The sequence below is a fragment of the Electrona antarctica genome, assembly GCF_951216825.1.
Source record: "Electrona antarctica genome assembly, chromosome: 15".
Lineage (NCBI taxonomy): Eukaryota > Metazoa > Chordata > Actinopteri > Myctophiformes > Myctophidae > Electrona > Electrona antarctica.
The window spans coordinates 16,242,053-16,263,599 of record NC_136796.1 but is presented as its reverse complement, the minus strand read 5'-3'; the positions used below and the strand labels follow the sequence as shown (position 1 = coordinate 16,263,599).

At 40.8% G+C, this 21,547-nt stretch overlaps 1 long non-coding RNA gene across 2 annotated transcripts; it reads left to right on the top strand.

Moving 5' to 3' along the window:
• Nucleotides 1-7,478: 7,478 nt before the first annotated feature.
• Nucleotides 7,479-19,965, top strand: LOC306938242. Of its 2 annotated transcripts, XR_013791693.1 has the most exons (14): nucleotides 7,479-7,599; nucleotides 8,787-8,859; nucleotides 9,247-9,324; nucleotides 10,399-10,501; nucleotides 10,778-10,818; nucleotides 11,174-11,215; nucleotides 12,236-12,289; nucleotides 12,617-12,661; nucleotides 13,569-13,622; nucleotides 14,009-14,049; nucleotides 17,442-17,505; nucleotides 18,391-18,454; nucleotides 19,078-19,139; nucleotides 19,746-19,965. It is a non-coding gene; the product is annotated as an uncharacterized lncRNA (long non-coding RNA). The 2 variants fall into 2 exon arrangements; XR_013791692.1 differs by lacking the exons at nucleotides 18,391-18,454; nucleotides 19,078-19,139.
• The last annotated feature ends 1,582 nt before the right edge of the window (nucleotides 19,966-21,547 follow it).

Sequence of the window (21,547 nt, the reverse complement as noted above, 5' to 3'; positions counted from 1 at the left end):
CTCGTTGCTGCGATTATGTTGGTGTCCGTTTTAACCATCCTGAAAACAACAGCCATGTAAATTATTTGTTTAAAAAAAAGATGTACCAATGTAGGTCATGGGAGTCTTTAATGATTTGTTTTTTTTCCTGTATTTAAATATTTTGAAATTCAAAGTCTAGGTCTCGGTAATGTTTGAACTTCCATATCTTCTACCTGTTTGCATTCTAAAGAAAATATTGATAGTGACATGTACTGAGAACTTCATGTAACTGTACCAAGTAAAATAGGTTTTAAAGAAAATGTGCAAGTGCTGGCATTTCTCCTTTTCTTACAAGTCTGAAGCTTGAAATGTATAAGGGGTCTAAATGGTGGTCTAAACGGGGGCAAGTGATCTGACCTTTTATGGAGTTGTGGGCACCACGTCACATGAAACATTGGCCAAAACACCCTTTAAGTGTGCTCACCGGCTGTACATGTCTCACTTCGATACAAACTACTGTTGCAGAGAATTAGAATAATTCAGTCTGACCTCAGAGAAGATGGACATTACTAACGAAATCGACGGTGTAGTCGATGTTCCAGAGCTCCACAAATTACCAAAAACTACAACACCCACTTCGAGAGCCAAACGGGGGCCCTCAAACCGGGAGAAAGTGGAGGTCTATAAGATGGACTACGACCGCCTGCTGTCGGAGAACGAGTCCCTGAAGGAGAGCAACGCCAAGCTCACCCAGATCATTCTGAAGAACAGTGAACTGGAAGAGGAGAATGGGGAGCTGATGGCACAAAAGCAGTGTTTGGCCCAGGAGCTGAGTTTTGCCAGCAACACCACAGATGACATGGACTTCTGGACAAATGGCAAACAAGGGAAGATACCGGAGCTGGAGCAGCAGCGCTTAGCCCGACCGGGACACGGCACAGACGAACCAGACATCTGCAAGAACTGCAAACAGGAGCTGGTTACAGAAAAGCAGTCTTTTGCTGCGGCGCAAAGCTTTTCCTCATTAACCTTTGCTCCTGGCAGCAGCAGCAAAACGGATGAAGCAGACATCTTGAAGAGACAACTGGAAGAAGAGAAGCATGACACGTTTGCTCACTTGTTTTCTTATTTTCTAGTGCTCCTATTTGCCCTGAACGTTTCGTTTATTTGCTTATATCCTGACCAGGCCATTCAATTCATGGAGGATGTGATGGCCATTCCCATGACCAAGTTCCATGAGGTGAAACATTACTTCTTAAATATCTTGCAATAATATCGAATAATGGAGCTGCGTGCCTGGAAAAGCGCACGCAAACTTCTATCTTGGAGAAATTATCAGACAAGACACTCGATGTTGGGTCCGCAGACCACCCAGAGGTCCAAATGGACCCTTGACGGTCTAACTTTGAGTGTACAGTTTTGGGTCTGTAACAAGAGTCTACAAATAGAATGAGGGCACAGTAAAAAACGAACAAATGTGATGAAATAAAATTAAAGCTAAAAAAACTAAGAATCCAAACAGCTGCTCAAAATGATACTTCCACAGTGTACATGGATAAGTGAAATGGAATGCTTTAAATATAGCTTAACTGTATTAACAGGTTTATCATACTGTACTGCCATTCAGCCTGTACTTCAACTTTATTTCTGTTATGTATGCTTTTTTTTTGAGGGCCTCTTTTGCCCAGATTTCTATGTACCACATAGTGATGAGTTGATTGGCTGAGCACGGAATGTGATGTATGACGATAAGAGCGCCCCTCACTTCACGAAAGTGTGATTTAAAAAAAAGTATTGGCTTATCTGTCATTACTTGTGCAAGCAGAGCGTGCAATCGGGGTCCACAATTCTTGATGTAACTAAGGTACGTTTGGTGATCGGCTGGGTATGTATGTCGCCGGTCGGGGTAAGAATGGTGGTCCCTTATTGGCTGTTGATGGTCACTAACTACGGTACGTCTCAAGGTTGGTATAAGGTCAATAATGGGCCTAAAGGATTTAGAACAGTAGCAGTACTTGCACGCTCCAAGGTGTAAGTTGGCACCTCCACAGTGCATTTCTAGTTTTGGATGTGAGAGTCTTTGTGGAACAGGTCCCAGCAACATTTCACTGCTTATACCTCTGTGTACGTGACAAATAAATCCCTCTTGAACCTCTTGGCCACAGACCGACAGGGAGTACCTGCACATCAGCCAGGTAGAGTCAGCACAGTGTGTCACACAGCAGCGGCGGGACACGGCAGCAAAGGTAAGGAAAGCACTGGAGCAACAGATTGTTTTTTTTTTTTTAAGAACTCCAATCAGGATACAAGGCCATAATACCACGGTTCATTTAAGTTAATTTAAGCATGATGTTTAGCAGTCTTGCAGCCTGGGGGAGTGCTCTGGTTACTTGTTGCATGGCTACCAGGGTCTTCCTGAGGATTACCCTCTTGGACTCTTACCTGGGTTCAAGTGGTTAGCCAATTTTCAATAGGTGTGCCCCAGACAATAAATGATAGGCCTGTGTATTGAAACACAGGACCAGATCGAGGAGTGGATTCTGCACCATGGAAGATGGAGCAGCAAAGGAGCAGGGCGATCACACTCATATCACACTAGAAATTTGTCGCCAGCAAATCCATTGTTTTCCGTGCATCATGTTTTTCAAGTGTGTAAAAAAACATGCATAAGTAAGTATCAGAGTGGCGTAGAGCGTTTTTTAAACATCTGCAACTGTAGAAACTTGTTTTAGTGTGTTCACCCCTAACTGACTATCTGCTAACCAGAAGAGGTTTAGAAAACTACAGTATACGTGCTTTGTCATCCGGATGGTCGACTTCCTTATTCCGAACCCAGGAACCCTTCATATTCAAAGAGTTTTTTTGTTTTTGATTTGTGGCAGGGGTTGTCTTTTTTTTCTTTTATTAGGGGGTTTACACATTATTTTTGAGGCCCCTCCTATATACAGGTTTAAGATTTGTTTTTAGTTCAATGTTTGTTTTAAAAACGCCATTGATAATGAAGGGAAAATGTACGTCATCTTGTCCCTAACACAAACATTAAATGCCATTAACAATAAGATGAATTTAATGTTTGTTTTACATCACCATTACATCACCTAATCATAGCAACATGAGTTAGCCTTTAATATATTAGTGCCCCTGACTTCACACGGGTGTGATTTTTTAAGATGGTAGAGAAATGGGAAACGTAAGAGAGGAGACGTGGATTACATTATGACAAGGGTTGGATTAAAAATAATTATTACAAGTCTCCTGGTGGTTCATGACCATAGAACATGTAATTCTGTGAACTGGGACTTCCTGTTAGAAGTGTATTCCATGTCTAAAAACAAATGTCATGGTAGACCTATATAGAAACACTAGAAAGATTGTGTATATTGTCTTTAAGACTGATAGTATAGTGACCTGGACAGAGGACTGTAAGGAGGAAATGAGATGCGAGTTGGAAACGACTGACTGGCTATTTCTTAACTCATGTGACACCCCTCACGAACTGATTGACACGTTTACATCCTATCTGTTGTTTAATGAAAGTAAAATCATGCGAACTAAATCTGTCAAAATATTCCCTAATAACAACTTATGGATGTCTAGTGATCTGAAGGGTTGCATTCGTGGGAAGAAACATGCTTTTAAAAATGGTAATGTTGAGTTAGTTCGAGAAAAAAGATGTGAATTAAGATCTAAACTGAAACAAGCAAAAATAGATTACAAAGATAAAGTTGAGTACCAATACTTTGCAGGGAATGCCAAGAAAGCATGGGAAGGTTTAAATGTGATGATGGGCAGGGAAACTAAGCAAAAGCGTACCCCCCTGTCGCACCCCTCTCCATCTTTTGCTAACGATCTAAATATCTTTTTCAGCCGTTTTGATAAGAATGACTTCAGTGCTGAGCGTGATAGTGTGTGTATGTCCATTCCGGACTATGTCCCTATCACACTCAGTGAAAATGAAATTGTAGCTAGCCTTTCCTGTATTAAGCCCAACTCGGCCCCTGGGCCTGATGGCCTTAGAGGTAGAGTGTTGAAAGAAAATGTTCATGAACTTAAAGGTATTGTGTTGATGCTATTCCAGTATTTGCTTGACTCTCTAACAATGCCCAATTTATGGAAAATATCTTGTATTGTGCCTCTCCCCAAGAAGCCTGGAGCCACTGAACTAAAAGACTTCAGGCCCATTGCTCTTACTTCCATTTTGGGAAAATGTTTTGAAAGAGTCATAAGCAGACAAATCACAGCGATGGTTTCTAACAGCTTAGATCATCTCCAATTTGCTTATAAAAGTCAGAGAGGAACTGATGATGCAACTATCAGCCTGTTTAACACCCTGTCAAAGCATCTCCAAGTCCCCTCCCACTTTGCCAGGGTCCTTTTTATTGATTTTACCTCTGCTTTCAACAGCATGCAGATACACACCCTTCTGCAGAGACTCATTGACATAGGGGTAAATGGAGGTATTATCCATCTTGTCAGAGACTTCCTCTCTGACCGTCCTCAACAGGTCCGTGTTAATGATACTCTGTCCGACATCACTGTGCTTAACACCGGTGCTCCACAGGGGACTATCTTATCCCCCTTACTTTTCTCCTTATATACAAATGAATTCCAGTTAGATCAGGATATATTTCATTTGTTCAAATATGCGGATGATATGGCCCTGGTTGCCTTACTGAAGAAGGGGGACACAGCGGGGGAGGAAGCATACAGAGTACATGTGTCATCTCTTCAGAACTGGTGCGAGAAAAGCTCCTTAGGGATCAATGTGACAAAAACAAAAGAACTTGTCATTCATGAAAAGGAACCTGTGCAGTCCATTACAATTGGTGGACAAATAGTGGAGATAGTAGACACTTTTAAATACTTAGGCACATATATTGACAACAAACTCAATTTCAGTGAAAATACTGACCAGATATTTAAAACTTGTAACCAACGCCTCCATCTACTACGCAAGCTCAACTCATTTGGAGTGAGTAAGCATATTATGGAGACGGTCTATAAAAACCTGATAGAGGGAATTTTGACGTTTAACATGGCTATGTGGTATGGAAATCTAAATGTAAAAGGAAGAGGCAAGCTGCAGAGAATAGTAAACCTAGCATCAAAAATCATTGGGAAGAGACAGCAACAAATAGGCTGTATCTACAAGGAGGTACTTCGTAGAAAAGCTATCAAGATAGCAAACGACCCCTCTCATCCACTCTGCAGGGAGTTCGAGCTACTTCCCTCTGGTAGACGGTACAAAGTGCCAAGAGCTCACCGTAACATTTTTAAAAATTCCTTCATACCAAATGCCATTAAGGCACTAAATGATACCATGTCTCGCTAGATTTGTTTGTTTTTTCAATGTATTTGCCACTGTTGTCCTGCACTTTTTGTTTTGCCATGAGAAAATAATTGTGTTACGTGTTGTTGCTGTTGTTGTAACTGTTTGTTTTTTACTGTTGAGACCGAAGACAAATTTCCATACGTGGACAAATAAATGAAACTAACTAACTAACTAATAGTGCTTGGAGCACAATTAATTTCATTGTATTTACTTGCACAAGCAGAGCGTGCAAGTACTGTAATCGGCTGTGTATGTCGGTGGCGTTGCTCGACCAATCAGGGACCAAGTATGTATGTATGTCGGTGGCGTCGCTCGGCCAATCAGGGACCAAGAACAGCGATCGGCTGGGTATGTATGTCGGTACATTCCACCAGCCAATGAGAAACCACTGTTCTCGATGACATAACGAAAGTACGTTTCAAAATTGATATAAGGTCAATAGGGGTTATGTTTCGGCTGGGTGTGTGTATGTCGGTGTACTCCACCGGGAAATGAGGGACCACTGACCACTGCTGTATTTCAAACCTAGACAGCAGCAGAGAGCTTTAGGACTCAGAGCAGCAAGTCGTACTAGCAGTGGTGAGCACACCTCATGGTGCGGTGATGGCTGAGGGAAGTATGGGTGCTGGGGGGGCTGGAGCACCCCCTCCCCCCAGGCACAGCCCCCCCTCGGACAGGAAGGGAAAAATAATAATATTTTTTAATCAAAACAGATTTCTGTTACTTGATGTGGGTTAGTTATTCTTTAGTTAGGTTCAGGTTTATTTGTCATATGTTTAAATACAGAGTATAACTAGAAATGCACTCTGTCGAGCTGACAACTTGCGCATTGCACACAAGTAGGCCATGTGGGCCATGTGTGGCCTACTTGTGTGCAAGCAGAGCGTGCCACTCACCACTGCTCGTACGACTGCTGCTCTGCCTAAAGCTCTCTGCTGCTGTCTAGGTTTGAAATACAGCAGTGGTCAGTGGCCCATGGACAGTGGACCATGTGGTCAGTGGACATATGCAGCCGATTACAGTACTTGCACACTCTGCTTGCAAAAGTAATAACATGTATTACATTTAATTAATTAAAACGTAACTATTTAATCAAACCCAGCCTAAGCCACCTAATAACCACGAGTCACATCTTCTTTTCATTCTGAATTAACCCGTGACCTGTGTGAGGACCCTTGTGTAAAGTCTTGGTGCTTCTTCTAGTTTTATCCTTTTAGCAATTTTTGTATCACCTGACTGTACTTTCCTTTAGTAGCCTACTGTACCAATTCTGCAAACTTAACAGTTTTCAATCAATAAATGTGGTCTGATCTAGATCCCGAGGAAGAAATAGAGTCCGCAACACTGGTATGAAAAACTCAGCTCCACTGGTTTATTGATTCAACTTTTCGATCACTAGGATCTTCTTCAGGAATAGTGACTAATGCCACCTAAGCCCAAACCAATTGTCCAATTTCCAATATCACAATAATAATAAACATGACATGACATAATACAATAAATATACAGAAATTACAAACAAGGTACAGAATGTATACACAATATGCAATAATAATAATAATAATACACAGACTAAATTCAGAATAGGACACAAATAGATTGCCATTGATAACAGTAAATCTAATTTTAAATTCCAGATGACTCAATGATTTATTTTTTGTGTTTGGTGTTGAAAATAAAGTCCCCAAAGCTCCTAGTAAGGAAGCTGAGACCATTACTTTAATTAGCACCAATTGTGTCCGATGCTGAGAACAAATGGGGACGAGGACTAGTAGTTCTTCAGGAGGGGCACTCACTTTTCTTTTCGCAGAAAAGTAAGTAAGCCTGAGACCGAGGCTAAGGGGCACTCCATCATCAGAGTCCAAATAGAGAGGAGAACATGTGAGATACAAAAGGTATATCAGGTGAGTACCTAAACATAATAAAGTATAGAGCCAACAATGTACTACTGCAAGAGTTAAAATCAAGTTAAAAACCATCAAATAAAAGGGGATAAATTCACCACAAATGTACTGATCTAGATCCCGCCCTGCCGTATCCGGCCCTCTAGATCCAGGCAGGATGTCAGCAACCTGCGAAATGTCAGTTGATTGGTCGGGGGCGCTGTCATGTCATTCCAACGTGACCCCGCCCTCCATTTTACAGTATATATGTCCTCGTGATGCGCCATTCTTTCTCACTCTACACTTCCTCCGCGCTATAACGCCTGCGGTTCTCGAGGCTCACTCACTGGCTCAGGCTACCTACTGGCCCCTGAAGTGAAAACCTGGTGACGCGAGGTTAACTGGCCCCTCTGCACACTGAAGGTAAACTTATTATAATAACACAAATAGAATGAATTCTTGTACTAAAATGCATTCCGGTTTTTTTTACACCAGTGTCTTAACCCTGAGCGAAAATAGCAGACGTACAAGCTCACAACGCGTCGCGAGTTTGTACGTCTGCTATTATGGCTTAGCTTAGCTCGGGTCCATAGCCTTCTACGATTCTGCCCGTAGAAGCAGTAGAAGGCTATGAACCGGAGCTAGGCTTAGCTAAGCTAACTCGTGCTACACGCGGGTTAGCAGTTAGCACGTGGTTCGTTGCATCCCCGGCGACCGTTATCGGCCAACGTTTAGTTAGCCGTTAGCTCAGCCTTTGGCTCAACCACACCAGTCTCGCCATGGTTTAAATTAGAATAAAATGTGATGTGGCTGCATGGCATGGTGGTGTTGCATGCTAGGTTTAGTAAACTACTTGTAAACCTTAACTTTCCATAATCTGATTTATGTGCCTGCCGAGAATATGACACTGTTGGGCTTGTGCTAAACTAGTCCCCCTTTGCCCATGCCCGAGTAAAGTTGTACTATGAAAAGTGGTTTTCATGATTTATTTTTGTATTAAATCCTTGTACATAAGTTGCGTTTGGTTCCTCGACTTGGTAGTGGCAACAGTTAAAAAAAATACTTTAACAGATTTTCAGCCATAGGGAAATGTAAGCTAGTTGGGGCCCAGTCATGTGATGTAGCGCTGCCCCATGGTAGTTCTGTCTAGTGGTTATGTGTACAGTACTGTACACTATGCCAGTGTTATATTGAGTGGAGGTTCCTCTTCAGTGGGTACATTCCATGCTTGCATTGGCTATATAAATTCAGGTTTTGCTTTCACCACTGCACTGCCAGTTGCTGAATGGTGTCAATGAGGCCTGATACATGAAACTTATTGTGATTCTCAAGTTTAAATTTCAAGGACCTAGTTTAGTGTGTAAACTGTTCCATTTAGACCAGGCTCCCACATTGGTTCCACCATAAGGGTGCATTTGGTTCCACTTGTACACTTTGGTCTCAATGTACAAAGTGTCCATTTGTAGCCCTGGTGGTCCCTGATTGAGAACCATTGATGCGTTCATTTCTCAGGAAATGCCATCTGTTAGAATATACTATGTGAAAGTTTGAAGTGGTTTTCTGCAGTTTGTGGTATTTTGTTAAATGCAGGTTGTCTTTTTGTTTCACAGCTCGGGTGTCCACCTCACGCTGCTAATCGACTACGTTACTAAAATGTCTGCAGTTGCTCCTGGGACTAGCGAGGTCAGTAATGATTAGACTATTACTTGTTGGGAATTAAATTGTTTAATGTAATTTCTAGTGTCATGATGCCAAACCATCATTTTGTGTAACAAGCTGATCAGAAATCTCAGTCTACTGACCTACATCTTGGGAGGGGGGGGTGGGGGGTGCTCTAAATTCAAATGACTGCTCGGGAAATCTAAATGATACTTTAGGGTGGTGCTTGAAGTTAAAAGAGAACCATTGGTTTAGTATTGTACTTAGCACTGCATGGTATCCGCAGCCAGTGTTTGGAGTCCTGGTATATCTGTGGAAACGGGGTTAGGAGAGCCCATTTGGTATTTAAAACAACTGGTATTTCTTCTGCTTTTAGCCTTATTGTGGCTTACTTTATTCTTATGTTCGCAGGATATCGGGGTTTGGTGTCCTTGCTGTTTTCATCCCCTGAAGACTGTTACAATTAGCTAAAGCTGCTGGAACAAACTGGTTAGTATGTATTGAAGACAGTGGAATGAGAATTAAAATCTGTGTTGGCGTTTCTGATTGGTCCATTAGGGCTGCTAGCCTGCTACAGTTAAATTGCTGTTGCCAAATGACAATCCACAAGCTCGCAACGTATGTAGGTCTGCTTTATCTGTGTAGTATAGAGTATATATTTAAAATGACCACACTTCACAATTATTAATTTAATCACAAGTAATGGATACACAGATGCTAAGAAATTAATATTTGGAGCCCTGTGGTCCATGTCCATTTGACCTGTGTAGAATGCACAGCACCAGCTGAGGTCTTGACTGGGTGGGCCTACAGCATGTGCAGTGCACAGAATAATCCATTCTCTTGCAACCCACTGCCGTGCTGTTCTCCTCAGCAGTGTTACTTATGAGACTGGACAATCCACCAATCAATAGAATCATAATGAACCTAAAGGCTGATTTGTCTGCTCACTGCAATTTCACTTTTACTGTATCCTGTACAGTTCCTGAAATTCTTGCACCCCCAACAACCCTGGGTGTTTAATGAACACCAGGGTTCCTTGAGCTGGTTCAGGGGTCCCCAGCAAAATGAGGAACAGTTTTAAACTCTAAGAAATGCTTACAACTAGCTTTCTTCACAAAATGTGTTCATAGATGTTCTATTGCATATACATTTGTTCCAACCCAACTCTCTTGGGAAACCCTGTGGCTGCTGAAAGTTGGGGTACCAACATTTTCCAAATTTCATCATTCTAAGTAGCATGTGACCTATCAAACTAGGGTTTTCATGATTCTGAATCCATTGCAAGCATTAGTTTTGCACAAAAAAACACTCATTTGTCTAAAAATAGCCATAGCCGTAATCACAAATGTGATGAGGTCAAGTGGCAATGGCTGAATTTACCCTAGGTGGTAAGCATTTTCTCACAGATTTGCCACATTTCACTAACTTTCTCTAACTAATGGGACCATGCCACATCTACAAGCTCGCAAAGCATTTTAACCTAGTGCATAGTGAGCTTTTTTTGAAATCTTTGAACATCCTTTAAAAAAAAATATTAACAGCTCACCTCTTCTGTTATAGGCACTAAGGTTTCACAAATGAGGGTCTGGTGAGCTGCAAATCAATGTGGCGGTCCTTGACCTGAAAATGGTTGAGAACCCCTGCCTCAGAGTAAACTGCAGTGGTAAGTTGAAGCATAAAGTACATACCTACTATACACACTACAGCCTGACCCATGGCAGATATTTGAAGGTCTTAGAAAAATTTATTCATTTTTACATTAAAGTAAAGTATGGGTCGGGCTCAAGGATGCACATGTCATGATGATTGGCTAAATATGTTCAACTGCTCTGAAGTGTGAATGAAAAGTGGCCTGTCTGAACAAAGTCCTCCTGCATCGTAAAGTTATGTACGAATGTGGTCTTCATGTCACCTAATCCTCTGATGCTTGTCCCTACAGGAGAACGTCATGAAGAATGTCATGATGCCATTCATGTTACGGTAATCTTAAATCCATGCTATTACCTCTGTACATGACTTTTATTACATTCTCGGTATATACTACCACTGTACATGACTTATTACATACTCTGCATGTACAGTTGTTTCGGTTGAGGTCTATCCCGTCAGCCCCTTTCATTGTGGGGTCTCGGCGTTGGAAATGCCTCAAAGAGAGAACCTGTGGTATTGCTTTACCCTCATGGTCACTTCCATTGTCCTTGTGGGATATCACTACAGAACAAATCTTAACCCCATAAATGATCCTGTATTTGAAAATGGCAGAAAACACTGAACTTTGTGCTGTATAATGGGGTGTGAACGTTGTCTCATCCCGTTTCGTCAAATGTGGTTTTAGGTCGTTCAAGATCATGCGGGTGTGGGTGCTGAAGCAGAGCTGGTGAGTGATGTTCATATAGTCCTGTACTGTACCTACTGGTGTAAGAAAAGTAGTCTTGCTAAATACAATACTAATGTTTGAATGATATCTTTCTAAGTGTTAACTTGAAATACAAATTTGTTTAATATATAAAACGGTCTATATTGGTAGTACCTGAGATGGCACCAATTCTCTATCTTGCGAGTTGTGACACTTTTATTTTTTCAAATGGGTGGGGGGATTAATGCATGTCAAACTGGGCATCCTTGAAATGAAAAGGAACCGCTGGTACAATAGTATTGTACAGGCTCGTAGCCTCGCACTGCATGGTATCTGCAGCCAGTTGCTTCATCATCTGGTATGACACAGATTCTGTGTCAGGCAGGACATGACCTTTGACAATCTAAATGTCTATAGAAGAGTGCAGTAGTAGTTAGAGCTTGTATGCGTTTATTTAGAGGATCTACCTTACACTTATTAGGATTTTGCCAATTCACATTGTTTAGACAGTACTTGGTTTAGACCAGTCATTAGTCCTACAACCACAGCCTATCTCAAACCCTCACCCTAACCTCCCACAGGGCAGCACACCTAAACCTAACCAATGACTAGTCTAAACTAAGTATGCACCCTGTATCTGCAGCCAGTTGCTTCATCATCTGGATGTTCATAAGTCGGTGCTAGATAAACTCCACATCGCATCGTTGGTCTCCTTCCGCTGTGTTTGGAGTCCTGGTATATCTGTGGAAACAGGGTTAAGAAAGAGCCCATTGGAATGACACTTTTCCAATAAATTAAATATTCACGCTTAAACAATGTTAACCCATTTTGGTGTTTTAACTAAGCATTATGTAATTCTTTAGCTATTGAAAAATAGCAGATCTACAAGCTCATAGCGTGCCACCGAGTGGTGCGCTACAAGCATGTAGGTCTGCTATTTGTGATAGTGTGGCACAAATCTTTGAATGTGTGTGTATATATATTCTTTCAGAAGACTTATTTCGACGTCAGGCCTAAATGGGTTAAATGTTCTTGTTTCAGACACACTGCCCAGCCTGAGATGGTTTTGATGGGCTCTCTCCAGAGTCACTGAATGTAAGTAATGTGCTGTACTATCTGTCCTTTTTTCTAAGCATTTAGAGTATAGTAGTAATTTCTTAAATTCTACATACTCGGTATGTACAGTTGTTGAGGTCTATCCCGTCAGCCCCTTTCATTGTGGGGTCTCGGCGTTGGAAATGCCTCAAAGAGAAAACCTGTGGTATTGCTTTACCCTCATGGTCACTACCATTGTCCTTGTGGGATATCACTGCAGAACAAATCTTTACTGTAAAGTAATGGTGTGTTATCATAATGTAACTAACTGCAGAACATGTTGAAACATTCATTGTCATCCTGCTTGGTCCAATGTTGTGGTTTTAGGTCCTGCTTACAACCACAAGATCATGGTGCTGAGAGTGACTACTGGTGAGTCATGTTCCATTTCTTGTAGCAATGCTGGTGCAAGTAAATGTCCTACTGGATGTGTAGCTCTACTTCCAGAATGCTAAAAGAAGGTAAAGCTTTTAGATGACAAATGATACATTTTCATTCTTCAACGTGTTACTTCATGTAAATGGTAAAAACGTTGTATATTAGTACCTGAGATGAGCCAATCTCAGCCTTTCCTTACCATGGAGCCTGATGCCTTGCTTGGAAAATCCTAAATTTAATCTTCAGGTCAGATTCTGTCAGGCAGGACATGACCTTTGACAATCTAAATGTCTATAGAAGAGTGCAGTAGCAGTTAGAGCTTGTATGCTTTTATTTAGAGGATCTACCTTACACTTATTAGGATTTTGCCAATTCACATTGTTTAGACAGTACTTGGTTTAGACCTGTCATTAGTCCTACAACCACAGCCTATCTCAAACCCTCACCCTAACCTCCCACAGGGCAGCACACCTAAACCTAACCAATGACTAGTCTAAACTACGTATGCACTCTGTATCTGCAGCCAGTTGCTTCATCATCTGGATGTTCATAAGTCGGTGCTAGATAAACTCCACATCGCATCGTTGGTCTCCTTCCGCTGTGTTTGGAGTCCTGGTATATCTGTGGAAACAGGGTTAAGAAAGAGCCCATTGGACACTTTTCCAATAAATTAAATATTCACGCTTAAACAATGTTAACCCATTTTGGGCGGGAACCCCCTTTGGTGTTTTAGCTATTGAAAAATAGATCTACAAGCTCATAGCGCACTACAAGCTTGTAGGTCTGCTATTTTTGAAAAGTCGTGAAAATGCGGCACATCTTTGAATATATATATATTCTTTCAGAAGACAATTATTTATTTCGACGTCGGGCCTAAATGGGTTAAATGTTCTCGTTTCAGACACACTCCCCAGCCTGAGATACTTTTGATGGGCTCTCTCCAGAGTCACTGAATGTAAGTAATGTGCTGTACTATCTGTCCTTTTTTCTAAGCATTGAGAGTATACTAGTAATTTCTTAAATTCTGTATACTCGGTATGTACAGTTGCTGAGGTCTATCCCGTCAGCCCCTTTCATTGTGGGGTCTCGGCGTTGGAAATGCCTTAACCTTAACCAATGACTAGTCTAAACTAAGTATGCACCCTGTATCTGCAGCCAGTTGCTTCATCATCTGGATGTTCATAAGTCGGTGCTAGATAAACTCCACATCGCATCGTTGGTCTCCTTACCTCTGCAGTGTCTGGAGTCCTGGTATATCTGTGGAAACAGGGTTAACAGCCCATTGGAATTACCAGTAGACTTTAACATTCATACTTAAAACATTTTATTTTCCTGTTTCAGACACTTCACAGCCAAAGACGGGCTCTCCACAGCCATTGAATGTAAGTAATGTGCCATAGCATCTGTCCAGAGTTTGGTGCCTGTAAAAGTTCAGTTGTGTTCTGAGTGTTTTGGTCATATACCAAGGCTTTCAAGAGACTCAGTTCTTGACTCGCTGTGGAATTGACCATAAAGTAACCCCAGTGGGTTTTCACCAGCACATCAGCTGGGGTGACCTGCTGGGAACATTTTACCATGTCACATTTTACCATGTCGTATGAAGATTAATTTAGGAAGGACCAGCTCGCCTATTTTCAACCTACTGTATCTTCATATATCTGAGTACAGAAATGGTGCAATACTATGAGCAGTTCAGAAACCTGCCTAGTGCCTACCAGTGATATCGGTAGGCAGGTTTGATCATTTATACATTTCAAACTAATACAAGAACAATTGCTTCCATTTCAACATAACTCTATTTCAACATGCTAACTCCAGGAGCTGAGGCTGTAGTTTCTATTGGTTTGGATTAGAATAATGTCATTGGCAGGATTTAACATTAGTGAGGATCAAGAAGGTTGAAAATGGTGCCCTTAACACTCCCAACGCGGATCGCGTATCAATACGTTATCAATTAATCAAACGTCGGGTGCGGATCACGTATCAATACGTTTCAATCACTTTTTTATAGAATACTTTCATTCATCTTTTTACCCACCCGGACAATGAAGAACCATCGCCCTATCATTGCTGCTTACTCCCGCTCACGTGATCAGAAAAAAAAACAAAAAACAAAAACCCCCCTCCCCTCCTGAAAACAGGAGGGCTGGCCGCTTTACGTGTAGAAGCCAGTTGAACGCTGAACGGAACGCTGCCTATTGCCTAAACACATATGCACCAGATCGGCATTGCAATGCATAACATCTGCAACACACATGGACAGATGCATGTTTCCTTCTTCATACTGTAGCGACCAAACGATCCCCGAGCCTACAATACTACCACAGTATCGAGGGGCCGCCACGACAAGACAGTGTTCCGTTGGTGGATCACGTATCGCCATGCAGAGCCGTCATAATCGGAGATCGCTCAGACGTGTGATTGTAACGCTTTTTTATTCATTATAATTGTAGTGATAAGACCGCAATGAACGCGTCGGGGACGTAATCGACCCGGGTGTAATGTATAACGAACTTTTCCGCGACCTAAACCGTGGTGTTGTCATCTGTGGAAGTCATTTTTTCCTTCTCGTCGACATCACAGCCGGGTGACGCTTTTTTCCCCCTCCATCGCCCCCAAGCTGCATGCCCATAGCCTGGCTTGGCCAGCCTCATAGCGGGGATTCACTGAAGATTCTTCCCCGGAGGAAACATCAGTGAACCCTCGCTATGAGTCTGGCCGTGCCAGGCTAGCATGCCCAGGCATGTTCCCCTACACTAGCTTGAAAAACAAAATCAGCTGATGACAAGGCGTCTCACCGTTATACTATAGTTCTGAACCGAACGGTGGAATGGGACTTTTTATAGCCGTACGGATCAAGACTTTTGCTGCCCAATGTGCCCATGACCCCCCCCCCCCAATGTTACTGCGATCAAAACAATGAAAGCAGTGAGATAGATTAGGCGAGGCGGCAATCATCATCAAAAAGAAAGCATAGTTATGAAGGTTTATAGTCAGACATTGACAGGCAGATATAACAATAAACACAATAAATATGCTATACATCCTATACATCGAATGAAAGCCCTGAATGTGTACTTTTACGAGGAAAAGGGTAAACATTGATCCCATGTACAGTTTGTCATAAATTGGATACTGGGTGGATGCACATTGCGCCCACCAGATATAACTGCAGAGAAGACATGGACCCGAACTCAATATTCACAAAATAAGGCCTATAGCGACATATAAATACTATATACCGTATGAAACAGAAGACTCTCTGCTTTCATAAGGAAAAAAATTGTACTGTAATAATAAAAAAATCACACCCCTGTGAAGTGAGCAGTGCAACTCTACTTCTCTACTTATTCACTACAGCTCGCTATATACGGACTGAGGCAGAAAGTCATGTAAACCTTTTATTTACAGTTTGGTCTGTAAACTTCTACTGTAATAATAAAAATCACACCCCTGTGAAGTGAGCGTTGCAACTGTTCTGTACTTATTCACTACAGCTCGCTATATACGGACTGAGACAGAAAGTCATGTAAACCTTTTATTTACAGTTTGGTCTGTAAACTTCTACTGTAATAATAAAAATCACACCCCTGTGAAGTGAGCGGTGCAACTGTTCGCTACAGTTGCACCGCGCAACTATAAAGAACAGTTGCACCGCTCACTTCACAGGGGTGTGATTTTTATTATTACAGTAGAAGTTTACAGACCAAACTGTAAATAAAAGGTTTACATGACTTTCTGTCTCAGTCCGTATATAGCGAGCTGTAGTGAATAAGTACAGAACAGTTGCAACGCTCACTTCACAGGGGTGTGATTTTTATTATTACAGTAGAAGTTTACAGACCAAACTGTAAATAAAAGGTTTACATGACTTTCTGCCTCAGTCCGTATATAGCGAGCTGTAGTGAATAAGTAGAGAAGTAGAGTTGCACTGCTCACTTCACAGGGGTGTGATTTTTTTATTATTACAGTACAATTTTTTTCCTTATGAAAGCAGAGAGTCTTCTGTTTCATACGGTATATAGTATTTATATGTCGCTATAGGCCTTATTTTGTGAATATTGAGGAGTTCACGTCCATGTCTTCTCTGAAGTTATCTGGTGGGCACAAGCTGCATTCAATAACCAATTACTGTCTAACTGTAGATGGGATCAATGTTTACTGTTTTCCTCGTAAAAGTACACATTCAGGGCTTTCATTCGGTGTATAGGATGTATAGGATATTTATTGGGTTCAATTTTATATCTGCCTGTCAATGTCTCTGACTTTAAACCATCCATAACTCTGCTCGCTGTTCAAGATAACCACTTCCAGGCAAATGCAGGTGTTGCAAAAAGGTCAATATCTCCAGAATGGAACATGGTAAAATCAAAATGTATTTTTTTAATTGAAGTGGACAAGTTCAGCTTTCTTTTGATGTAGGCGTGTGATTCTCGCTATAAGAGAACATTTTACTGTGGGCCCCCGAACAAGGCCTTTGTGCAATGTTAAACGGCAGCAACATCCAAATAGGCCTGTTGAGATCTTGCAGCAATCAAAGTGTTAAGTATTTATTCAATATTTATAAAATCCACACACACTCCCCACTTTGAACCTGGCTTCACTAGTTCAGACATGTCCAACATGATGTGAGCTTCTATATACGCTTTCGTTTTTGCTTTGTGTGTGTGGTGGCAGTCATGACAAATTAAAAAATGGGGCACTGTTTTATGATTAATAAGTGGAGATAAAATGTGTATCCGACTTGTGCTTAATGTTGTTCTTTTTTCTTAAGGAGTGGATCAGGTGTGAGCTGATTGCCTGCCAGGGACATGAGTATCATGACGAGACAGTTGAAGGTAAGCGGTAATGTATATTGCAGTGGTCCTTGAGGGGATTCCAGGTGATCCCAGCAAAACGAGTTTAGCCTATAATCAACTATTTCAAAATGGCTGATCTACAAGCTCATATATATATATATATAGTCCTTGGTCACCTTTGTGGATCACTTTCAAAGGGAGTCGGTTTCTTTGTGGGCTGATTCTTTACGCAGTGAGTGTTTTGGTCATATACCAAGGCTTTCAAGAGACTCAGTTCTTGACTCGCTGTGGAATTGACCATAAAGTAACCCCAGTGAGTTTTCACCAGCACATCAGCTGGGGTGACCTGCTGGGAACATTTTACCATGTCTTATGAAGATTAATTTAGGAAGGACCAGCTCGCCAGTTTCAACCTACTGTATCTTCATAGATTTGAGTACAGAAATGGTGCAATACTAGACTGAGCAGTTCAGAAACCTGCCTAGTGCCTACCAGTGATATCGGTAGGCAGGTTTGATCATTTATACATTTCAAACGAATACAAGAATAATGGCTTCCATTTCAACATAACTCTATTTCAACATGCTAACTCCAGGAGCTGAGGCTGTAGTTTCTATTGGTTTGGATTAGAATAATGTCATTGGCAGGATTTAACATTAGTGAGGATCAACAAGGTTGAAAATGGTGCCCTTAAGTATTTATTCAATATTTATAAAATCCACACGCACTCCCCACTTTGAACCTGGCCTCACTAGTTCAGACATGTCTAACATGATGTGAGCTTCTATATACACTTTAGTTTTTGCTGTGTGTGTGTGTGGTGGCAGTCATGACAAATTAAAAAAATGGGGCACTGTTTTATGATTAATTGTGGAGATAAAATGTGTATCCGACTTGTGCTTAATGTGTTCTTTTTGTCTTAAGGAGTTGATCAGGTGTGAGCTGATTGCCTGCCAGGGACATGAGTATCATGACAAGACAGTTAAAGGTAAGCAGTAATGTATATTGCAGTGGTCCTTGAGGGGATGCCAGGTGATCCCAGCAACATTAGTTTAGCCTATAATCAACTATTTCAAAATGTCTGATCTACAAGCTTGTAGGGTCTATATATATATATATATATATATATGGTCCTTGGTCACCTTTGTGGATCACCTTCAAAGGGAGTCAGTTGCTTTGTGCCTGAGTCTTTACGCTGTGATCCTACAACAGCAGCCTCTGTAGAACATCTACATGTCCTAATGGCAGTCGATATCTATTGAGGCAACACTAAAGTGATATTGTTTAAAACAAGTATTTTAGTTTAAGCTTTGTTGTGATGGTAATGATTGCTATTCAGTAAGCTCTGTATTGTGAAGCCTGTTTCTCCACCTCATTAATAAACTGACAATACGTATTCAGTTGGGTTGCCAATTTCATGAACACATTTATAAGCTTCCAATTTCTTGTTGCATCACTTCCAATTTAACTTTGTTAAATGTATGAATTTAACTTTGTTAAATGTAAATGTGGCAGTCATGACAAATTAAAAAATGGGGCACTGTTTTATGATTAATTGTGGAGATAAAATGTGTATCCGACTTGTGCTTAATGTGTTCTTTTTTTCTTAAGGAGTGGATCAGGTGTGAGCTGATTGCCTGCCAGGGACGAGTATCATGACAAGACAGTTAAAGGTAAGCGTTAATGTATATTGCAGTGGTCCTTGAGGGGATTCCAGGTGATCCCAGCAAAATTAGTTTAGCCTATAATCAACTATTTCAAAATGGTTGATCTACAAGCTCGTAGGTCTATATATATATATATATATATATATATATATATGGTCCTTGGTCACCTTTGTGGATCACCTTCAAAGGGAGTCAGTTGCTTTGTGCCTGAGTCTTTACGCAGTGATCCTACAACAGCAGCCTCTGTGGAACATCTACATGTCCTAATGGCAGTCGATATCTATTGAGGCAACACTAAAGTGATATTGTTTAAAACAAGTATTTTAGTTTAAGCTTTGTTGTGATGGTAATGATTGCTATTGTTCAGTAAGCTCTGTATTGTGAAGCCTGTTTCTCCACCTCATTAATAAACTGACAATACTTTCAGTTGGGTTGCCAATTTCATGAGAACACATTTATCAGCTTCCAATTTCATGTTGCACCAGGTCCATTTTCTTGTTGCATCACTTCCAATTTAACTTTGTTAAATGTATATTCTGTTTGCTAAAGATGTGGGAGAGACCACAAGAATCTCACATGCACTCCCTTTACTTTACCTTTTGCTTCCAACAGCTCCTGTAATGACACACCATTAGAGGAGGATGAAGATTGACTCCAGTTCGACCTTTGACATTTGAAAGTGCTGTGTTTAATGAAGGATTTTATGACATTTATACTGTAGTTTTTATGCATGTCAACACCATTTTCACAAATGTGAGAAGCAACACATTGATTTTGTATTCATGTATAATTTGATGCCAATACTTTGGTACTTTATCTTAATAAAAAATATAAAAAAAGCTGTACTTGTAACAGTATTTCCCCATTGTAGTATTCAACTTGTGTAAGCATGAACCACCACTGGTATGGGACTGCTATTTTTGCCAAATGTTCTCTTATGACTCAGAATAACGGTGCTTTGGCAACTTTGCTAGTGACTACCTGCTACAGTGTGAAACCAATATGTATACTGTTACTGTATGTCTAACTGTAAGGGGGGGGGGGGGTTGTATTTGACTAGTCTCAAGCACTTGGTGGCCAATACAGATTTTGAGGGTCCTTGATGTGAAATAGTTTGCGCACTACTGATTATTTATTTTCAGAAAAACTTGTAAGGATTTAGAATGCATTTGTAGTCTGGTCTCGGCATTATGACTAAGGGCATTCATTTATGGAGATTGGAGGTACAAGGTTTCAATGTGACTGCCAATATCTTCCCATAACACGTAGACTGGAACTTACAAGATCCCAACGTCATGCTGTAATTGCATAAAACGTGGATAAGCTTCATAATTCAGCAGTGTTTCAACTATAAATTACTGCAGATGCTCCACATACGATGAAGTCAAGAAGACCACATGACATGTTATCATTTTGGCCACTAGAGGCCAGTGTCACTTGTAAATTCAGTTTGGTTACAGCAGTAAACAGATGGAAAGAGGTAGACCTACTGTACGTACTTAAGTAAAATTGTACTTATCAATGGCTACATTATACTTATACTCCATTACATCTCAGAGGCAAATATTGTACGCTACTTTTTACTATTTGAAAACTAGTCACTTTGTAGACTTTTAGTAGATTTTATTTTACTGATCTTTTTACATTCACACGACACCAGCATGGAGTACATGGCTCAATGGTTTCTCAAACGTTTTCACGTATGGGACCCCTAAAGAACGTGTATTTGACTGCAGACCCCATCTGAAATTATTTTGTATCACCCCCTACAAGCTTTATAGTAGGAGAGGCCTGAGGCTCCACCAGCAGCCGAGTGACATGTTTTTGTAACCTTTATTTTTTTTTAAGACCCTTGTGTCTAGTAATTACTTTTTCTTGTTGCCCGAGTCAACTAATGTCCCATGGGATATATATTTTAACCTTTCTTAAAATGTATATTTTTAATTTCCTGAAAAATGAACATTTTGGAGTTATGACTCAAGGTTTTCTCCCGACAGCAGAGATATAGTACTAGCTTATGTCAAAGTATGATTTTCATATTTTTTATCGTCAAACCATAAAAACGACATGGATCTACCTTGCTTTTTGTTATTGCTTAAATGTAAATCGCTCTGGATTAAGAGCGTCTGCTAAATGCCTAAATTGTAATTGTCTACTGTAGGCTACTGTATGTCGAAAAAGCATGATGCCCGTATTCATGTTTTTTGTATCGTCAAAAACCATGAAAAAGCATGATTGTCTGTTTTTGAAAACTTTTGTTACTTTGTAGATTTAGATTATTACAATATATACAGCAATAACCACATCTGCTCTATTGATATTTCAGCCATTTGAAAACACTGAGTCAGTAAATGGAAGTTGAAGATCCATGTCTCACCGGGCTATGCAATACCTGTTCCCTTTTGTGAGATTTC